Raw genomic sequence first — 18,975 nt, forward strand, 5'->3', positions numbered from 1 at the left:
GCCCTGGAGTCAGGAGTACCTGGGTTCAAATCCGGTCTCAGACACTTAACAATTACCTAGCTGTGTGGCCTTGAGCAAGCCACTTAACACCATTTGCCTTACAAAAAAAAAACCTAAAAATAAAAAACATTCCCCCAACTTAATAGTTTTTATGTACTTGGCAATATTTTGTTTGGTATTCATTTGGTTGGCTGCTTGATTTTTGTTCTTGGGAATCCTAAGTCAAGTCAATTATTGATCTATGAGTTTGTCTTTTTTTTAATTTCATTTATTTAAGGCAATGGGGTTAAGTGACTTGCTCAAGGTCACACAGCTAGATAATTAAATGTCTGAGGTCACATTTGAACTCAGGTCCTCCTGATTCCAGGGTCAGTGCTCTAACCACTGTGAAACCTGGTTGCCCCATGACTCACAGTCCCTTAGAGCAACGGGGGCAGTTAAGGGACTTGTCCAGAGTTCTACTACTAGATATGCAGGAGACAGAAATGGAACTCAGATCTCACTACCTCTAGATTCATTAAGCCTGTTTGGGGAGTAAGTGACTGAAATTTTCAAAAGAATTCCTCAGTGGCATCCTTGGGCCCCATGAGGATGAGTTAGTCTAACTCTGGGATGGTAGAGAGCCCAGGATGTGAAACCTGATCACTCCCATGAGACCAGTCAGAGTTTAAGACCCCTTAGGAACTTGAGCTTTTCTAGAGTCCATGAGCTCCTCGATACCAGAATGTTGCTGTTGTTGCCATTGTTGTTGTTACTGCTGCCATTGTTGCCATTGTTGTTGGCACTGGCATCAGAGGAAGACCATAACAGCATAAGGTTAAAAATATTTGCAAAGAGAAGTATATGTATATAGATAGATAGATATCTGTATGAATATCTCCTTATCTATAAATATACATGTATATTTTAGAAGGAAGGAAGGAAGGAAGGAAGGAAGGAAGGAAGGAAGGAAAAAGAAGATTTTTAAGCCCCTATTATGTACAAGCTATGTGCTAACTGCTAAGGATACACGAGCAAGCCAGACAGTTCTGCCCTCAAAGACCTTACATTCTAATGGGGAAAAAGCAATGGATAGAAAGGGGGGAGAGATGGAGATTAGTTTAATTTAAGGAAAACTTCATCTAAATTTGAACTGTCAGAAGGTTAGTGAGGCTGACTTGGGAAAAGATTGAGATTTGCTCATTAGGGACCTTCCCATGAAGTACTAGGTTAGCTGGCTTCCAATTCCGAGACTCCATTCTGTGACTCTAAACAAACAAATGAGCATGTCAGAGAGTTGCCTCCTTCACCAACCCTACCTGGATCCCGAGGACTGTGACCCCATGGATAGTTTGTGGTGGATAGGTGGCCCAGGAAAGAGAAAACTCAACTTGGAATAAGAAAGACTTGCCTTCCCATGCTGTCTCAGACACTCACTAGCCGGTGAGTTTGAGGAAGTCATTTTGTCCTTATCTATAAAACAACAAGGAGGATTCAATAGCCCCAAAAGTCCCTTCCAGCTCCAAGCCTAGGATTCCATGATCCCACAGGATCCCTGGGTCTCAAGCCAGTTCCATTTGTGCCCTCCTTGTCCAGGCTCACTTTGAAGGTGGCAAATTCAAACACTAGCATCTGTGGTCCAATACTAATATTAAGAGACAGGTCTGCTACATTAGACTGAATCCTTACTGGATTTCTGCATCATCATATCCATTAGACAGAGCCAGACAGAAAGTTAGAAATCCCGTTTCTCTCATTTTGCAGAGAAGGGAGACTTGTCCATAGACAGCCAGTTAGTATATAAATGGTGGAGTTGCTTATGTTCTCTTTCCACTAGTCTACATTTGTCTCCCGGATACAACCAAAACCCTATGAGAAGTTCATTCTCCAAGTACCACATGGGAAGAAACCCATGTACACCATGTCCCCGGAACCCAGGCTAATTTACCCTATGAAGGGAGGGCAATAAATCACCAGTCTCCTTTGCTATGAAGAGGAAGAAGCTTTCTTTTCGTTACCGTTTCCCATATCAAAGGGAGTCTCTTCCCACTTCCCAGGTAAAAAGGCAGAGTGAAGGGCTGAGGAGTCACTCCTCACTGAGTCGAGCTGGTTATTGATTTCTTGTCAGGAGGCAGTGATGAAGCCCCTCCATGCCTGACCAGTCACGGCAGATAATGGTCTCGGCTTCTGCACACGTGCCCTTCTCCCAAGCTGAAAATTTATTTATGACTTGACAATCAAATCCACTCCATTCTTTGGCATTTTCTCCCACACAAGAGACTGTGCACTGTTGTGGAAAAATCATTATAGAGGGGCAGGCAAGACTTGGCCACTCCTGCTTTACTCCCCCTTTTCTGTGTACCATTTAGCAATGTACTTCCTTTCGTGGTCTTAGTTTATCCCTCTGTAAAATGGGTAGCAGGGGGAAAGGCTATAGAGCTAGATTATATCTAAGGTCCTTTGAATTCTAATATTCTATATGCTAATATTCAATTTTTTTACTATCCCTCCAGGTGCTGACTTCCTATATTAGATGCTCCAAGATTTCTTCGAGCTCAGAGATAAACTATTCATTGTCTTAAGGTCCCTCTTAGCTCTGACATTCTATATTCGAAAGCCATGTATCCCATTCAAATAGAAATGAGGCTCATTAATTCATACATAAGAATTTCTGTCAGTCACATAGTGACAGTTTTTAAATGTAATGTAATCAACATTTTATTGTCTTTTATAGAGATATTTCCAAATTACATTTTAAATTGGTTCTGGCTACACTGGCAAGTGCTGCAGGCTATAGCCCACAGCCCACATTTGACACTCCTGTTCCAAAGCCTTCCCATTTCCAACATTTCTTATTATCTATGCTAAGGTCTCTCTCAGCTCTATCTCTCTATATTTGAAGGTCCCTCCCAGATTTGAGAGACTGTTCTAAAGCCCTTTCCAGCTCTTTCATTCTATTCTGTCCTATTCTATTCTTGTCTAATTTTGCCTATTCTGCTATCCTCTCCCTCTCTTTTAGGTAAATGTGGGTGTAGAGTGAGGGAGGAAGGGGAGCAGGAAGGGACAAGACTAAAAAATTTCTGTAATTCATGCAGATGCTTCAAACCTTGAATCACTTAGCAGACTCTTGAACAAAGCCTGGCCCAGTTGCCCTATCCAATTATTTAAATCGTGGAATCTCTGGCCACTCCACAGATTGAACAGGATTGGACATTTATTAGATAACGGAATGGTTGTAATAAGATAGCCCATCCCAAATGGAAGAAAATTAAATGTTCCCGAGTTATCTCATTGAAATCTCCCTTCCTTTCCCTTTATTATCAGTGATGGGGCCAGACCTCCCTGCTGCACTGGAAGATGCTCCAAATGCAGCTAACCAGCAGGACTGAAGTTGTCAGTGAAGACTCAAGGATGGCACACCAGGGGCCCTCTGGCTACAGATAAACTTGCCCATCATTCCACAGGCCAATCTAGTCCCACTTAACTGTGTCCAGGGAATTCTGCAGAAGTGCCACATATACTCAATTGATGACTTCTTTCTATACAGACATTAAATTTTACTGGCTGAGTTCACTATTTTATTCATTGAATTTTTATTACTGTATTACCATAAGAAAATACCTTGATTGCAGGACAAAGACTGTTCCAATCAAGCCCAGAATAAACTACTGGTGAACATTTATGGAGTCAATTTCCACTGCAGAAAAGAAAGGTAGAGGGGTTCAAGGTACTGGAGTAATTAAGGAAAATCATTCAAATGCTTCTAGAGGTGGAAGATAAGAACCACCAGCAGTCCTGGGTTAAAGAAGGGGAAAGAAGGAAAAAGTCAAAAATAGTATAAAGAAGATCACAGATTATCAGAGCTGAAGGTACCTTAAGACCAGGAGGCCATGAGGGATTTATCCTTTGGTGCTAAATTTAGAAACCTGAAGAATACTTTCAATACTTTTGCAACACAGTACAGAGTCCAGGCACTACTTGGCAAGAAGAGTTAGAAGATTCCCCAATCGACAAATGGTCAAAGGATATGCAAAGGCAATTTACAGATGAGGAAATCAAAGCAATCTATAGTCATATGAAAAATTGCTCTAAATCATTACTTATTAAAGGAATGCAAATTAAAGCACCTCTGAGGTTCCACCTCACACCTCTCAGACTGGCCAATATGACCAGAAAGGACAATGATCAATGTTGGAAGGGTTGTGGGAAATCTGGGACACTAATACATTGTTGGTGGAGCTGTGAACTCATCCAACCTTTCTGGAGAGCAATTTGGAATTACACCCAAAGGGCAACAAAAATGTGCATACCCTTTGTCTATACCCTGAAGAGATGATGAAAAAGGGTAAAAACATCACTTGTACAAAAATATTCATAGCAGCCATGTTTGTGGTCACAAAGAATTGGAAATTAGGGGAATGGCTTAACAAACTGCAGTATGTGTATATCATGGAACACTACTGTTCTATTAGAAACCAGAAGGGATGGGAATTCAGGGAAGCCTGGAAGGATTTACATGAACTGATACTGAGTGAGATGAGCAGAACCAGAAAAACACTGTACAACCTTAACAGAAACATGAGGATGATGATCAACTTTGATAGATTTGCTCATTCCAATCAGTATAACAATCAGGAACAATTTGAGGTTCTCTGCAATAGAGAATATAATTTGTATCCAGAGAAAGAATTGTGGAGTTTGAACAAAGACCAAAGACTATTACCTTCAATTTAGAAAAAAAAACCCATTATCTTATTATGGAAGAAGAAGAAGAAGAAGAAGAAGAAGAAGAAGAAGAAGAAGAAGAAGAAGAAGAAGAGTTAGAAGAAGCTACCAGATGGACTGGTGTCAACCCTTCTCAGTCCTCTCTATTCTACTCAGGTTGTGACCTTAGTTTGTGATGTTTGACCCAGTACAAAATTTCTAGTCATAGAATTGCTTACAACATAGAAATGGGATTATTACTCGAGCTAGAAGGGATCCCTAAAATCCTTTATATATCTTCATTATGATTAAAGCAATTCCCTGAAAACTTCTTCCTTTCTCTCACAGTATAGACATAGAAACACAATCTCAGATGACAACATACCACTTCTTTACAAGGCAAAAATTATTTCTTCCAGAAGATGATTTCAGAGTAAATGCCCCCATTGATAACCTCTCTGTGTCTCTTACCTTTGAGATCTCCCTATCTAGTGGCTCATTTTCTGATATTTAAAGATATACCTAGATTGCCTACATTCTTAAAAAAAATAGTTTATCCTACAATCCCCTTTAGCTTTTAACCTATATTTCTCTTTCCTTTTCAGCTAAACTTCTTGGTAAGGCCAGTTCCACTAGGTTCCTCCCTTAACTCTCTTCTCATGCTCTTTTAAACTCTCATGCAGTACTGGATTGTCCATATACCCATCCATCTTCATCTTTCAATTCAAACTTCTCTTCCCATAGTTGCCATTGTTGTTCTGTCATTTCAGTCACATTCAACCCATTTGGAATTGTTTTTGCAAAACTACTGGAGTGGTTTGCTATTTCCTTCTCCAGCTCATTTGACAGATAAGGAAACTGAGACGAAAAGGGTTCAGCAGCTTGTCCAGGGTCACACAGTTAGTAAGTTTCTGAGGCCATATTTGAACTGAGGAAGATCAGTCTTACTACACCAGATCTGATACTCTATCCCACTGGTCCCAAAATTGTCACCAATCTTTTAACTGAACAATCTTTTCTCAATCATATTACTTGGCCTCTCTGTGGCACTGTATTATTGATCATCTCCTAGATGCTCTCCCCAATCTAGATGTTTCACCAAATCTTGTCACTTCTACTTTCATCTGTCTCAAATACTTGTCCTTCTCTCCGTTCACACAGCAGTCACTGTAGTTCAGACATCACCTGGGCTACTGCTCTCACCTTCTAATTTACCCAAAGTCTTTCCTTATGCCAATTCATTCTCCATTTACCTGCCAAATGGATTTTCCTGAAGCATAAATCTGCCAGATTCACTCCCCCCATTCACACTCAATAAATTCAGGTGCCTCCTTACTACATCCAAGATCAAATATAAAGTCTTCTGCTTCATATTTAGAATTTTTGCTATCTCAATCAGAATCTTCCATATCTTAGTATTCCATTACATTTCCCAACTCTGACATTCTATATTCTAAAACCCCTCCAAGCATTAACATTCTATGGCCTAAAGTCCCTCTTGACTCTAAAATTTTTACTTCTGAGGTCTTTCCCAAATCTATGCTCTATACTTTGCTTAAAGGCTCTCTCAACAAGGACAGTCTATGTCCTTTGTTCAAGAGTCTTTCCAGTTCTGAAACTGTGTTCTTTATATGATATCTCTTCTATCAAACCCCCCCAAAACAAAAAAAACTTTTCCAAAGAAAATAGGTATTGTAACTGCTGTAACATGCATGAAAAAGAAAGTCAATTTTAAATGACCCAAGATGCCTGTAAATTTGATGTATGTTTTCTTCCTTTAAAAATAAATTTCTTTCAATCTCTGAAAGCATGAGTATATACACAAATTTATAAGTTGGGTCTTACCCTCAGACAATGGAATTTCTGTGTGATAGTGAAAAATAGATGTAAAATGACCTTTTCCCTACAGAGGTCCTTCCCAGAAAATTCAGTCAAGAATGATCACTTTCTAATCTTTAGATAGTGATTACATAAACTGCATCTATCATTCGGAAAGGCGTTCAAGAGAATGGTAGGAAAAAAACAATAGAAGCAGGAGGTCATTAGAATTGGCTTGATCTTGGAGAAAACATTTATAATCCTTTGGAAGTGAAAGCTACCTCCTGAGCCTTTAAGAACTGCTCCACTGAGTCTTTTTGAAGACTTGACCTTAAAATTTCCTCCTTCTTGAGGAAGTAGGGAAAAAAGTTCTGCAGTATATATGGAGACATTCTGCCTCTGCCACTGAGTCATCTTGGACAAGTACTTCTACCTCCCTAAGCTTCAGCTTCTTCATCTCAATAATGAAAAGAATCTCAAAAGTCATCTATTCTTGTCAATCTTTAAACAAAAGTCCCCTCTAAGGTCACTTTTAGCTCTGCTATTCCATGACTTTATGAAGGAGGAAGGGGTTGAGAGCTACGCTGCCTTCCTTACGTTTCTAGTAAGATATAGAATCACATCATCTGTGAACTAGGAGAGACTTTGGATGTGATGTTTCCAAAACGGTGTTGGAAGATATTCCTGAGAAGAGGTCATCCAGTCTCTAAGAATACTATTTGGATGGTTAAAGGAAGAAGTGTGGAACCTGCATAAGCTAAGTTCTTGGAGGCCTAGGATTATTTAAGTTTTGACTTTGTCTCTCCAGCACTTAGCAAGCAGCATGTCACAGAGTTGTGTGCTTCCTAAATAAATGACAAGGTCATTATAAAAATCAAATAAAATCACATATGTGGAATGAAATAAACCCTCTCAAGATTCTGCACCTTCCAAAGCTCTCATCCTTCACAAATGGAAACTATTTCTTGGGGAAATCCTTATCATTGGACAAATTGTTTCTCATTCATGCTTAATTCTTTGAGAATTAAGAGTTATATTCCTAAGTGAAAAAAACGCAGAGTAACAAAATCCCTGGTCTCTACAGAACAAAATGGGACTTCAGAAGCTATGTTCAGTGTCGCCAGGAATCATCCAATCTCTACTTAAAAGCCTCTAGCATTAGAAGAGCTGCGGTAGAATACTGTATCTGCCGTAACTGTCTAGAAAAGGCTTTATTACTTGCCTCTCAATTTCCTCTTTTATGAAACTTCAAGTGAATGGAGCTCTGCTCTAAGCAACGTTCCCAATCCAGCTAATAGGAAACAACCTAGAATGACAACAGCAACAACAACAACAATAATAATAATATTTATATATTGCTGATATATAAGGCCCCAGGGCTTATCTTTTGTTTGTAAAAAAGAGACTTTTCATGGCACAAGCAGCAAAAACCAAAGTCCAGTATTTCCTAGTAATAAAAACAAACGTGTCCTAATAATAAAAAAATCATGTTTTCCAAATACTTTATGGTTTACAAAGCATTTTTCTTCCAATAATTCTATGAGGAAAAATTTCATTACTTCCAACTTTAGAGAGGAAGAAACTGAGTCATAAGAAAGATAATGTGAATCACCTAAAGTCCACAGATAAGAAGCATAACACAATATAATTAGATTCTGATTCTGCACTCTTCTTGCACTGATTTGTGGAAGAAAATATAAGTCTTCAGACAAAGTACCATGGCAGAGTCAATCTCCATCACACAGGTGACTTTTTGTTTGACTTCAATTCCCTATACCTCAGTTTTCCTCAACTGTCAAACAGAAATAATAAAAATCATATCATTTTTATAAAATGTATGAAAAGAAAAATATTCATGCCTCAAAAAGTCTTCCAGTGGCTCACTTTTTTTTTTACCAATGACAAGACAGTATAATTCCCAAGCTTTTTCCCCCCAATAAGTTTAGTTTAATTTAATTGAAATCAAATTAGATGCTATTCAATTACAATCATTTAGAAAGCTGAAGTTTTCTAAGTATAAAAGTGGAACATAAAATTTGGGGGATAAAAAAAGCAAATTTTGCAAGCAATTAGCTCATTATAATTGCTTTTCTAGTTATAAATACTTCCAAATACCACACATCTAAAGTACACACCTGTGCACTAATTACTTTTCTAAGAGATGTTACCATGGTGGTGGGGTGAGTTGTCTAACCCACCACAGTAGAAATGATACAGGTAGAAGAGGCAACCCACAACAGAGGAGATCTGCATTGGATGCCTACCAGCACCATGGCTCTTTGAACAGATCCTTAGCACAAACACACATCACCTTGTATATATAATCGCTTTCTGATGAAGGAAGGATAGATAGCAGCATTTTCAACTAAAAGGAATCTTAATGAGCCCCTGTTACAATTCCCTTCCATTTTTTTTGTTGTTTTGGGGTTTTTGTTTTTAGGGGTTTGGGGGTTTTTTTTTTTACACATTAGAAAAGTAATTGCACCTTTAGAGGTGAAATGATCTGTTTTCATAAAAGTAGTACATGACAGTAAAGAACATATTCTAATCTAAATCTTTCACATATTACTCTGAGAAATGGCCTGAAATGAGAGCCATGTCCGTAGGTGCAACCACCAAGGTGAGCCTCCACCTGAGTTCTTTTGATAAACAAGTAAAATGTTAAGTCAAAAGCAGTAATAAGTTTGGTAGGAAGATCTGTGTTTGAATACTGCAGTCATGTGACCTTTCTGGCCCAGTTTTTTAGTCTATAAAATGGGGACAATTCCTATCTCACAAGGATTGGAAATCTTAAATATATGTAAAGTTATTTTCAAAACTTAACATGTTACGCAAATGTAAAGTATTATTATTTTTTTATTTATAGGTCATGTTGACCTTCAACGTCGACATATTGAACACCTGCCTACTCTTTCTGCAGTAAATTTTCTTTTACATTGCTGAAATAAAATAACATCTCAGTCATATGAAAAATTCTCCTCATGAAAAAAAGCTCCTTCCTTAAAAGTGCATATAGCCGAGCGGCTAGGTGGCACAACGGATAGAGCAGCGGCCCTGGAGTCAGGAGTACCTGGGTTCAAATCCATTCTCAGACACTTCATAATGACCTAGCTGTGTGGCCTTGGGCAAGCCACTTAACCCCATTGCCTTGCAAAAAAAAAAAAAACCTAAAAAAAGTGCATATAGCATTTCACATTTTACAAAATGAAGCCACCATCCTCCAGTATGATATGGGACTTGAAGTCAAGACTTGACACTGAGTACTCACCCTGCTAATGTATGTTACATGTGTGACCTTGGAAAAACCATTTCATTTTCTGAGTTTTTATTTGCTGAAAACCAGTGAGCGTATGTATTATATTCACATTGTCTGCATTACAGAACTATTTGTAAGAAAAAGAATTTATCAGCTGCTCAAACATTACAAAAACAAGAAATTTCTCTTTAATAGCAATCCTATGGTCTCCAGTTTCACTGTCATATGGTCAGAGCTGGAACTAGGTGTGTGGATAATTAGGAAATTGCCCAAACTTTATCCTTTAAAGCACCCCCCAACAAAAAAGTACCTCTCCTGCCCCAAAAGTCATACTAATTTGGCTATTTATTCACTTATTCAACAAATGCACTTATTCAACAAATAAGCCAAATGCCTTCATAGATTTCTATGCTTCTTTCTTTTTTTTTGCAAGGCAATGGGGTTAAGTGGCTTGCCCAAGGCCACACAGCTAGGCAATTATTAATTGTCTGAGGCCAAATTTGACCTCAGGTACTCCTGACTCCAGGGCCGCTGCTCTATCCGCTGTGCCACCTAGCCGCCCCTAGCTTTCTATTCTTAAGGAGAATCTGATTGTGGCAAGAATTCTCCTTGTTATCTAGAATGTGTTCTTAACAAATTATATCCTCTACCTTTATCTTATCACCTCAGTTAGACTGGAAGCTCCAGGAAGGGGAAAGGAGACTGCATCATGTGATTTCTAATCACTTCACTGGCATCTAGCACTGGATCCTAGACCAAGTGGGTAGTAGGAACTCTGCATCCTTTCCAAGGTCACCAAGATCTATTCAGGTTCCTTAAGAACAATAGCAGGGAGAAAAAGCAACCTCACAAAGGAATATTCTGAAAGGGCCTCTTTGAAGCCTCAGCTCAGCCTACATTTGAATAACAAGACATTCTTCCTCAAGCACATGACTGTTTACATGATATTATCTGATTTGTTTTTCACAATAGCTCTATGAAGTGGACACTATTATTATGCCTATTTTATAGAATTTATAGATGAAAATGATTGCATCAGTTGTCCCTGGACACAGAGCTAAGTAAGAGTCTAAGGTAATATTTGAACTCAACTTTTCCTCACTCCATCACTCCATCCACTGTACTATCCTGCTGCATCGTGAGTTTTACTGAGTTACCACTTAGAATCAACCTCTTACCGGGCATTTTAGCATAGGTACCTCCTATTCTATGAAACCTTCCCTGATTCCATCCCTTCTCCCCATCTTTAGCTAAAAGTGCGTATTTGGTCATCCGGCGCTTTGACTGAAGCACAGGCAGAAATAGAAAGTCTGTCAAAGCCTCAGATGAACACCTAAAGGGGAAACAGGGATTTACTTGCAATTCAATGGTCAAGGCTTCTCCACCTACAAAATATTTTCCTTATATTGGGTTGAAATCTGCTTTCCTGAAATTTCTTTATGGAACTAGGTACAAGGGAAGAAAAGGAAGAGAAGCAAAGAGAAGAGGGAAGCTAAGAAGAATGTATTAAACAGAGGCAGATTTCATCTCAACCCAAGGAAAATTTTGCTGGTGATCAGATTCAAAATAGAATAAGCTAGCTCAGGTGAGAGTTTCTATCACAGCAGAAGCTAGAGGATCACTTCCCAAGGTACTGTAGAGGTGGTTGCTGCTTGCAAATAGTCTGGATTTAATATATCCAAGGTTTCTCTCAATAGAACCATGCTATGTTTTCAAGAGCCTGTGTTTTTCTTATTAAGGGGGCAAATAGGGAGTACCATGGACAGAACACTGAGTCCAAAGTCAGAAGGAACTGAGTTCAAATTTAACCTGAGATATTTACTGTGTATCCCTGAGAAAATCACTTCACCTCTGCTTGCCTCTGTTAGCTCAACTTTAAAATGGAGATAATAATTGCACCTACTTCCCAGGGCTGTTGCAAGAAGCATATGAGATAATAATTTTAAAGCACTTGGCATAGTACTTGGCTCATCATAAATACTTTATAAAATGGGTCTGAAAATCTTTCATAGAAAAATTTCCAAGTGTCATAGACTTTCTTCTCACTTTTGGAGGAAGAACACATCTTTCCTATGTAACTTCTTTTTCTGTGTTTTCTTCTACCCATACAACATGTCAGTCAGTTCACTGTGTATGGGAAAAAATTAGGTTTCTTGGTTCATAACAAGTTCAATGATGTTCTATCAGGTACCATATAACCCACAGCTTCTGACCTACTGCAAGTTGAGGACAGACTTGAACCTGGAGGCAGGAGAGATCTGGAACTTTACAGAATAGGCAAGCAATCATGACCAAGACTCTTTCAGGTTCCAAAGACTTTGTGGTCAGGAGAAATTCTGGCAAAATTTGCCTCAAGGCAACAAGAGAAGGCAGACCAGCCTGACCTCCAATGCACTCTGAATTACACCTCTCTCTAGTCCCTTACAAATGACCATCGTATAACTTATTCATGCTAACTCTATGAAGAAGGCATGAGCCACCAGTAGGTCAAGGGCTCAAAGTCAATAAGGTATTCAAAAAACACAATCAAAGGGGCACCAGAAATCTGACAGAGCAGATTATGGCAGAGAGATTTTAGGACATTTAGTATCAGCATAGTAGTGCCTTAAAACAGAGGCTTTAGAATAACCCAATTATTCTCAATGGGAAAACAAAGTAGATGAAGATGATGAGGTACTTAATTTTGGGTACAATGAATTGATCAGTCACTACATGTATCCTGTATAGGACCCCAAAATGGGCACTGAATGGGGTCCAGAATTTAAGAATAGTAGCCTATAATGAATCTGTTGTATGGATTTCAATGATTCCAAGCTGCCCCCTACAACAAAGATTCATCTTCAAACACCATAGTTCCCTCTTCACCTCATGGTAGAAAATCAAAAAGTGTCACAATGTATGAATTCCAAATTGCAAAGTTAGAGATGTGGGGTATATAGGTTGTATATAGAGTATATAGGTTGCTTATGGAAATAATATACCAAATATAATTAAGGACATGTGTGATGGTGAAAAGGAGATAAGCAGCCCTTGAGCTAGCTAGAGCAAGGGGAAAATAGGTGAATGGTTCAGTTCCTCTAATAGTATGTAGCACCATGTTCTAGAACTACTTCCCTAAAGTCTCTCTTCCTTCCCCCCACCCCCAATCCTCATACTTCTCAACCTGTCTGCCACATTTGCACTGTTGTTCACCCTCTCCTCCTGGATACTCTCATCTCCATAGGTTTTTACTCTCTTGGTCCTCTTCCAACCTTTCTGACTAATCCTTTGTCAAAACAATAGCTATATTATAAGAACAATTAGTATAAAATATACAGCTATGTGTTTAATTCTTTCAACCAATCTAAATATATTGTTTTATGATATGATTTCATGTAAAGGCTCTTGAAATTCTTCACTCCTTCTCAACTTGATTAACCATGCAGCTTGTACTTAATTTGTGCCTTTGATTTATTGATTGATTGATTCAATAAAGATGCCTCAGAATTGTTCACACCTGTTTTAACTTTGATTGATTCTGTTATTCAATTCAAGAAGCTTTCTCACCTAATAAAGTGCCCCCCAAGCATCTGGTTACTTACATTAATTGCTGTTAGCAGGTGTGAAATACCCCTTCTCAGAAAAGAACTATCAAAAGAACCAAAGGCATAACTGCAAAAGTTTGAGGCCCATCCTTTCTGGGCCAAAAGCAATGCACCAGATCAGAGGATCATATCTCATGGAACAGGAGGTTGTGCCCAGAGGGCTGACTTCACAGATCTAATTTTTATCCAAATGTTAATTCATCATCTCTCCAAATACTAAGCACAAGGTCCTACTATCTATTAAATCCTTAATAAGTATTCTGTTGAGTGAATTAGCTGAAAGATAACTAATATATAAGACTATATATGTCAAGTGAGTGGAATAGACAATAAGGTAGGTCAAGAGTGTAGATTAAGTCTTTAATGATCACAGAGGACTTGCTGGAAGAATAGTAGTGAAGCTACTAATTCCCCTTATTGGTTGGCTACATAAAGATTTTACCTTCCTGATTCACACAAGCCAAGTGATATCTCATGATGGGAAAAAAGGGGGCAAGGACAATCCAGGGAACAGAGTTCAACCTGGACCTTAAAGAATATCCAGAAATTCAAAACCTGCAAATGAGAAGAGATTGTAGTCCAAGGGCAATGATGAGACCAAAACTGGGAAACGTGAGACCTATTTAGGGAACTAAGAATAATAAGCATGTTTATATACATGTGTACCCATCCATGTGTGTGCACATGTGTGACTATACAAGGGTAAGCATGGATAATATGTTCATAAAGGGCAATGATGTATTTCATTGCCAAAAGCACAAAAGAACATAATAAGGGCATCGTTTCTGGAGTCAGAGGACATGGGTTCAAATCCTACCAATGATTCCCCATTATCTCTGTGACTTTAAGTAAATCACTTCACTTTATAGCCTCAATTTTCTCTTATTGTAAAACAAGAAGCTTGGATAAGGAGGCCTCTGAGGTTGTTTCCCAGATCTTGGAGCCTTGGATTGTCTTACTGCCCACCTCAAAGGAGGAGGGCTGAGAGTATCTGGGTATTGTTAACTTGGATAAAAAGATATGTGCATATATGTGTGTGACCTTCATTTTTATTTGCATCAAGAAGGCTCAGCTCATGTTCTTTCCTACTAAATTTAATGGGAAGGTCTGCTCTGAGTTTCACATTCTAATGGCTGTTATTTTTTTTTTTTAATTTTGCTCAGGTTTTTCTGAGCACAGCTGCCACATATTTGCTATGATTTCCTGTTTGCCATTCCAGGTCTCATTTTCCTCATTTGTACAACTAGGGTAATGATCATTTTTGTGCAGGTTTAAGAGTCACTGTGAAGTTTGAATGATCTCACAGAAGCTCAGACTGTAACAGAACGTCATAAGAAACCTAGTCAAACCTAGGCCTGAAAAATTTATCCCTCTGTAGCATTGTGAGAAATACTTGGCTACCCCTGGGAAGGGATATCTCACTACCTCCTCAGAGGGCCTTTTCAATTTTTCAACATCTCTCCTTCTTAAGGAGTTTGATTCTCTCAATCATGACCCTCTGAAAGACTGGAACGACTTTCATCTAGGGGCTTGCAAAATGCATTCTTCATTATACTCCCATGAGATAGGTGAGGAAGGTCCTATTGAGGAAGGTCCCTTTTGTAGTTAAGAAAATTAAGGATCAGAAATGAGAACTGACTTGCCCACCTCATAAAGACCTAGAATACCATTTCATCTTAGGTTTCTGCACACTTTCTACTATATGATTAAAGAGCTAAACAAATATGAGACATTCTCAGCATCACTATCATTTTCCCATACAGTGACTGTATCAGTGTGGAAATTCAGCAGGCACTATATGTGGCAGGCATTAAATCTGATAATCACAGTATGGAGCTGCCTTGATCACTCAGAAGTCAAAGGCCTTGCTCCAGGTTCTGTAGCCAGGGTATACACCAAGTCGGATGTGAGCCCAAGTCTTCTCGGCTTCAAGATTGGCTCTCTAGTCACTGCACCATACCAGCCATCCTCTTGACCAATGTCAGCACAGAGCACCAATGACTTTCCCTTGGAGTATCTAGGGCTTCAAGGTTGACATGGATTTTGGGGGAGGAGGTTCTGACTACAGCAGTGTAGACCAGGACATTCTCTGTAAGCAATAGTCTTAGCTAAGTGGGGTCTGAGGCACCAGTGACTTGCCCAAGGTCACACAGCCAGTGTATATTAGAAGCAGCACTTGAATCCAGGGTTTCCTGGATCTGAACATGGCTTTTTAGGCACCAAATCTTGCTAATATTTACCTCCCTTGATTCTCATCATTATATCTTCAAATGCATTTTTTCCCTACTATGGACATACCCAGCCTGGGATCCCAGCTCCCCTAGAAGACTTTAGGCTCATTAGGAGAAAGTGAAAGCTGTGGAAAGAGCTGTGATGTCATAAATATCTTAATAATGGGGTTGCAGTCCAGGAATCCCAATAGCATCCCAAATTCAAGAACAATGAACCAAAAAAGCAAGGTAAGGAATAGTTTTTGGGTTACAGGCTCCATTTTTATCCACTTCCAGCTGACTTCCAAGAGGTTTCAACAAGTATTAACATCTCAAGGATCAAAGAGGTGCTTTCTGGCTGTGTTTTGGGCTTAGCAAAGGAACTGGGTGCTTTTTTCTTTCTTCTTTTTTTAAGCACATAGTAACAACAGCAAGACTAAGAGTCAGAGAAAATGAATGTCAATCCTGAGTCAATGACATATTTCCTATGTGAATTTGAGAAAAGTTCCTTCTTCTCTCTGGCCCTGAGCTTTCTCATCTTGAAAATGGAGAAATTAGATTTGTGGATCCAAAATATTCAGCAGTGGAGAAAGGATTGGATGGAGCTGTGGAACAAATGCATAAGTCCAGGCAGTGCCATCTGTTTGACATTTGGGTAAGTCAAGTCTGACTAAGTTTCTTCATGTATAAAATGGGAGAGGGGTCATAATAGCACCCTCAGGTTGTAGTAAACATCAAATGTGATACTATTTGTACAGACTTGCATTTGCTAACCTTAAAGTGCCATCCCTATAAATGCTATGAGGCACCTAAGAAGTATATTACCTGGAGTATTAAACTTGGAGTCAATAAGATCCGAGTTTGAATCTAGTCTTGGAAACTCATTAGCTGTGTGACCATGGACACATGCTTGAGATTTTTTTTATCTTTAAATGGAAATAACAACAACTCCTCACTTCCAGGGTTGTAGTTAGGGTGAAATGAGACATCAACATCTCAGTTTTACCTCTCCAGAAAAAGAGAGAGGAAATGAATTGACCAAGGTCATATAGCAAGTAAATGTCAGAACTATAAAAGAAATTTCTTGTGTTCCAAGGAAAAGAATTCTGCACATATATGAGCTGAATGAGTTTCTCAAGTTCTCTTTTGAAGTTCTGAGTTTCAGAGAGCTGAATGATGTATGTAATTCATTGAAATAGTGTATCTAAGATGAAAGATACGATGGGGATGGATCATCTTTTAAATCTCATTTTACAAATGAACATAAAACATAAAATGTCAACGATAGAAGAGATTTTAGCATATAAGTCAGAGCTAGCAGGTACCTTAGTAATCATCCAATATAATATTCCTATTTGATAGAGGTAGAAACTGAGTCCCAAAGAGGAAGGGTTTCTCCATCATTGTGCTCCAAATCTAAGGCTCTGCCAACAATATCATACTGACTTGCAGATGAAAATTTCCACACCAAGACTGCTCTAAAATGATCACTTTTACCACCTTTGAAAACTAGAAATGCCATAGTGATATAACAGCAGAAATAAATTCAAGACATGAGCATAGGCAATGAGGAAACAAAATTATCCCTATTTGCTAATGATGTGATGATTTGTTTAGAAAACTCAGTGAATCAACAAAGTGAGACAATGAATAGCTTCAATGACATATCAAAATATACAGTAAGTCCACAAAAATTGGTAGTTTTTAGTTTACCAGCACAGAATTCAAAAAGAAATGATAAATAAGGAAGTCTCATTTTATATAATTAAAAATTCATAACATACCTTTAAGTCAATCACTATAGAATAATCAAGACTAAAATAAAATTATAAAACATTTTAGAAATAAAAAATAATAGCCAACATTTATACAATATTTATATGGGAAGTCTCAGAAATAAGACAGGGAAGTGGAAGGAAGGAAAAAGGGAGAGGGAGAGCAATAGAGGAAAAGAAAGGAAGAGAAAGGTAGAAATAGAGATAGAGATGTAGGTGAGTACATATAATCACCTATCTTGAAGTATACAGTACAGAGCTAGGTGAAATGAATAATGTCTATTCAACAATCTCACAAATAATTTCATGTTCTGATGTTTCCATCTAACCTAGGATTTGAGGAAAGACAGCAATATATTACTGCCTAAACTAAGGAACCAAGATTCCCCACAAGCAACACATACAAGTTCTAAAAATAGACCAGAAGGAATAATGACAAAGGAAATCCCACCTTTATTCTGTCCACGATAGATCAAAAAATCTGCCAGAGTCCTGCAGAAGCTCTAAGCAGAGATAACTGAGGGTAAAAGGGAAGTCGAGGCACAAGGAGGGCTATTCCAGTACTATATCGTGGCTCCCACAGGAGGCAGGATCAATTCATGCTAGTGTCCTAGTTCAGCCCCACTCTCTACCCTGTGGAATGCACAGGGAACACGGTCAGACCAGGGTGAAAGAGGAAAAAATGGCAAGGAGAATCAATACCTTAGAACAGATATTGGCAAATCTTACCCAAGAACCTAACTCTTTGGAAAAGGTTCCAAACAGAAGTCAGTAATTCCCTGAAACATTCAATACTAAAACAATTTTTTAATGAAAAAAAAAAGAAAAGGTAAACTATCTACCTGAAAAAATGTAACAAAAAATAAATCATTAGTACCAAGAAAACATGAATATTAACTGGTCAGATCTATTAGAAGCAGAAAGTGAATGAATATAGAAGGAATAGACCAGCTACTTCCTATAAGAACACTGAAATAAAAACATCTTGGAATTTTATTAACAAAATATAAAGCTTGCAAATCAAAGAAACAATACAGTAGGCAGCAAAAGGAATGAAATTACTGAAGAACCATAGACAAGATCACATAAGAGTTGGGAGCTGCTATGGTGTAGGAGAAAAGAATTTGAAAATGATTTTCTGAAAGGCAAAAGAAAAATGCTTACAGTCATAAAGCAACTTCTCTAACAAGCCCAGTCCCAGTGGAGGTAGAGGGTGGGACAGGGGTGGATGAGGTAGTAAATGATGTTTCATAAAGCAAAGTTTCTAAAATTTCTGATGGAAAAAACAAAACAGAAAAAAGAAGTTAAGACCCTGAATCCTTAGAAAACTTATATAAAAGGTCTCTGGTAATTACTAAGGTGGAACAGAAAAGCATTTACATTTTTCTTGGCTGTACCTTTTTGAAAACTGACCATGAGTCACAACAGACAACAAAAAGATGACAAGTATTTATTAAGCATTGATTTTAATTTTTGGTGAATCTTTTATGTTTCAAGTATGTATAAGTATGTATTCAGCATTTAACATAGTATCTGGTACATGTACAGCTTAAGAAACAATGACTGATCGATATACTGTTGGATTCTGATTTCTGTCCATGCTAATATTTTTTTCCATTTGAGGAGCGAGTTTATTCCATTCACATTCA

The sequence above is a fragment of the Macrotis lagotis genome, chromosome 2 (assembly GCF_037893015.1).
Source record: "Macrotis lagotis isolate mMagLag1 chromosome 2, bilby.v1.9.chrom.fasta, whole genome shotgun sequence".
In the NCBI taxonomy this organism is placed as follows: Eukaryota; Metazoa; Chordata; class Mammalia; order Peramelemorphia; family Peramelidae; genus Macrotis; species Macrotis lagotis.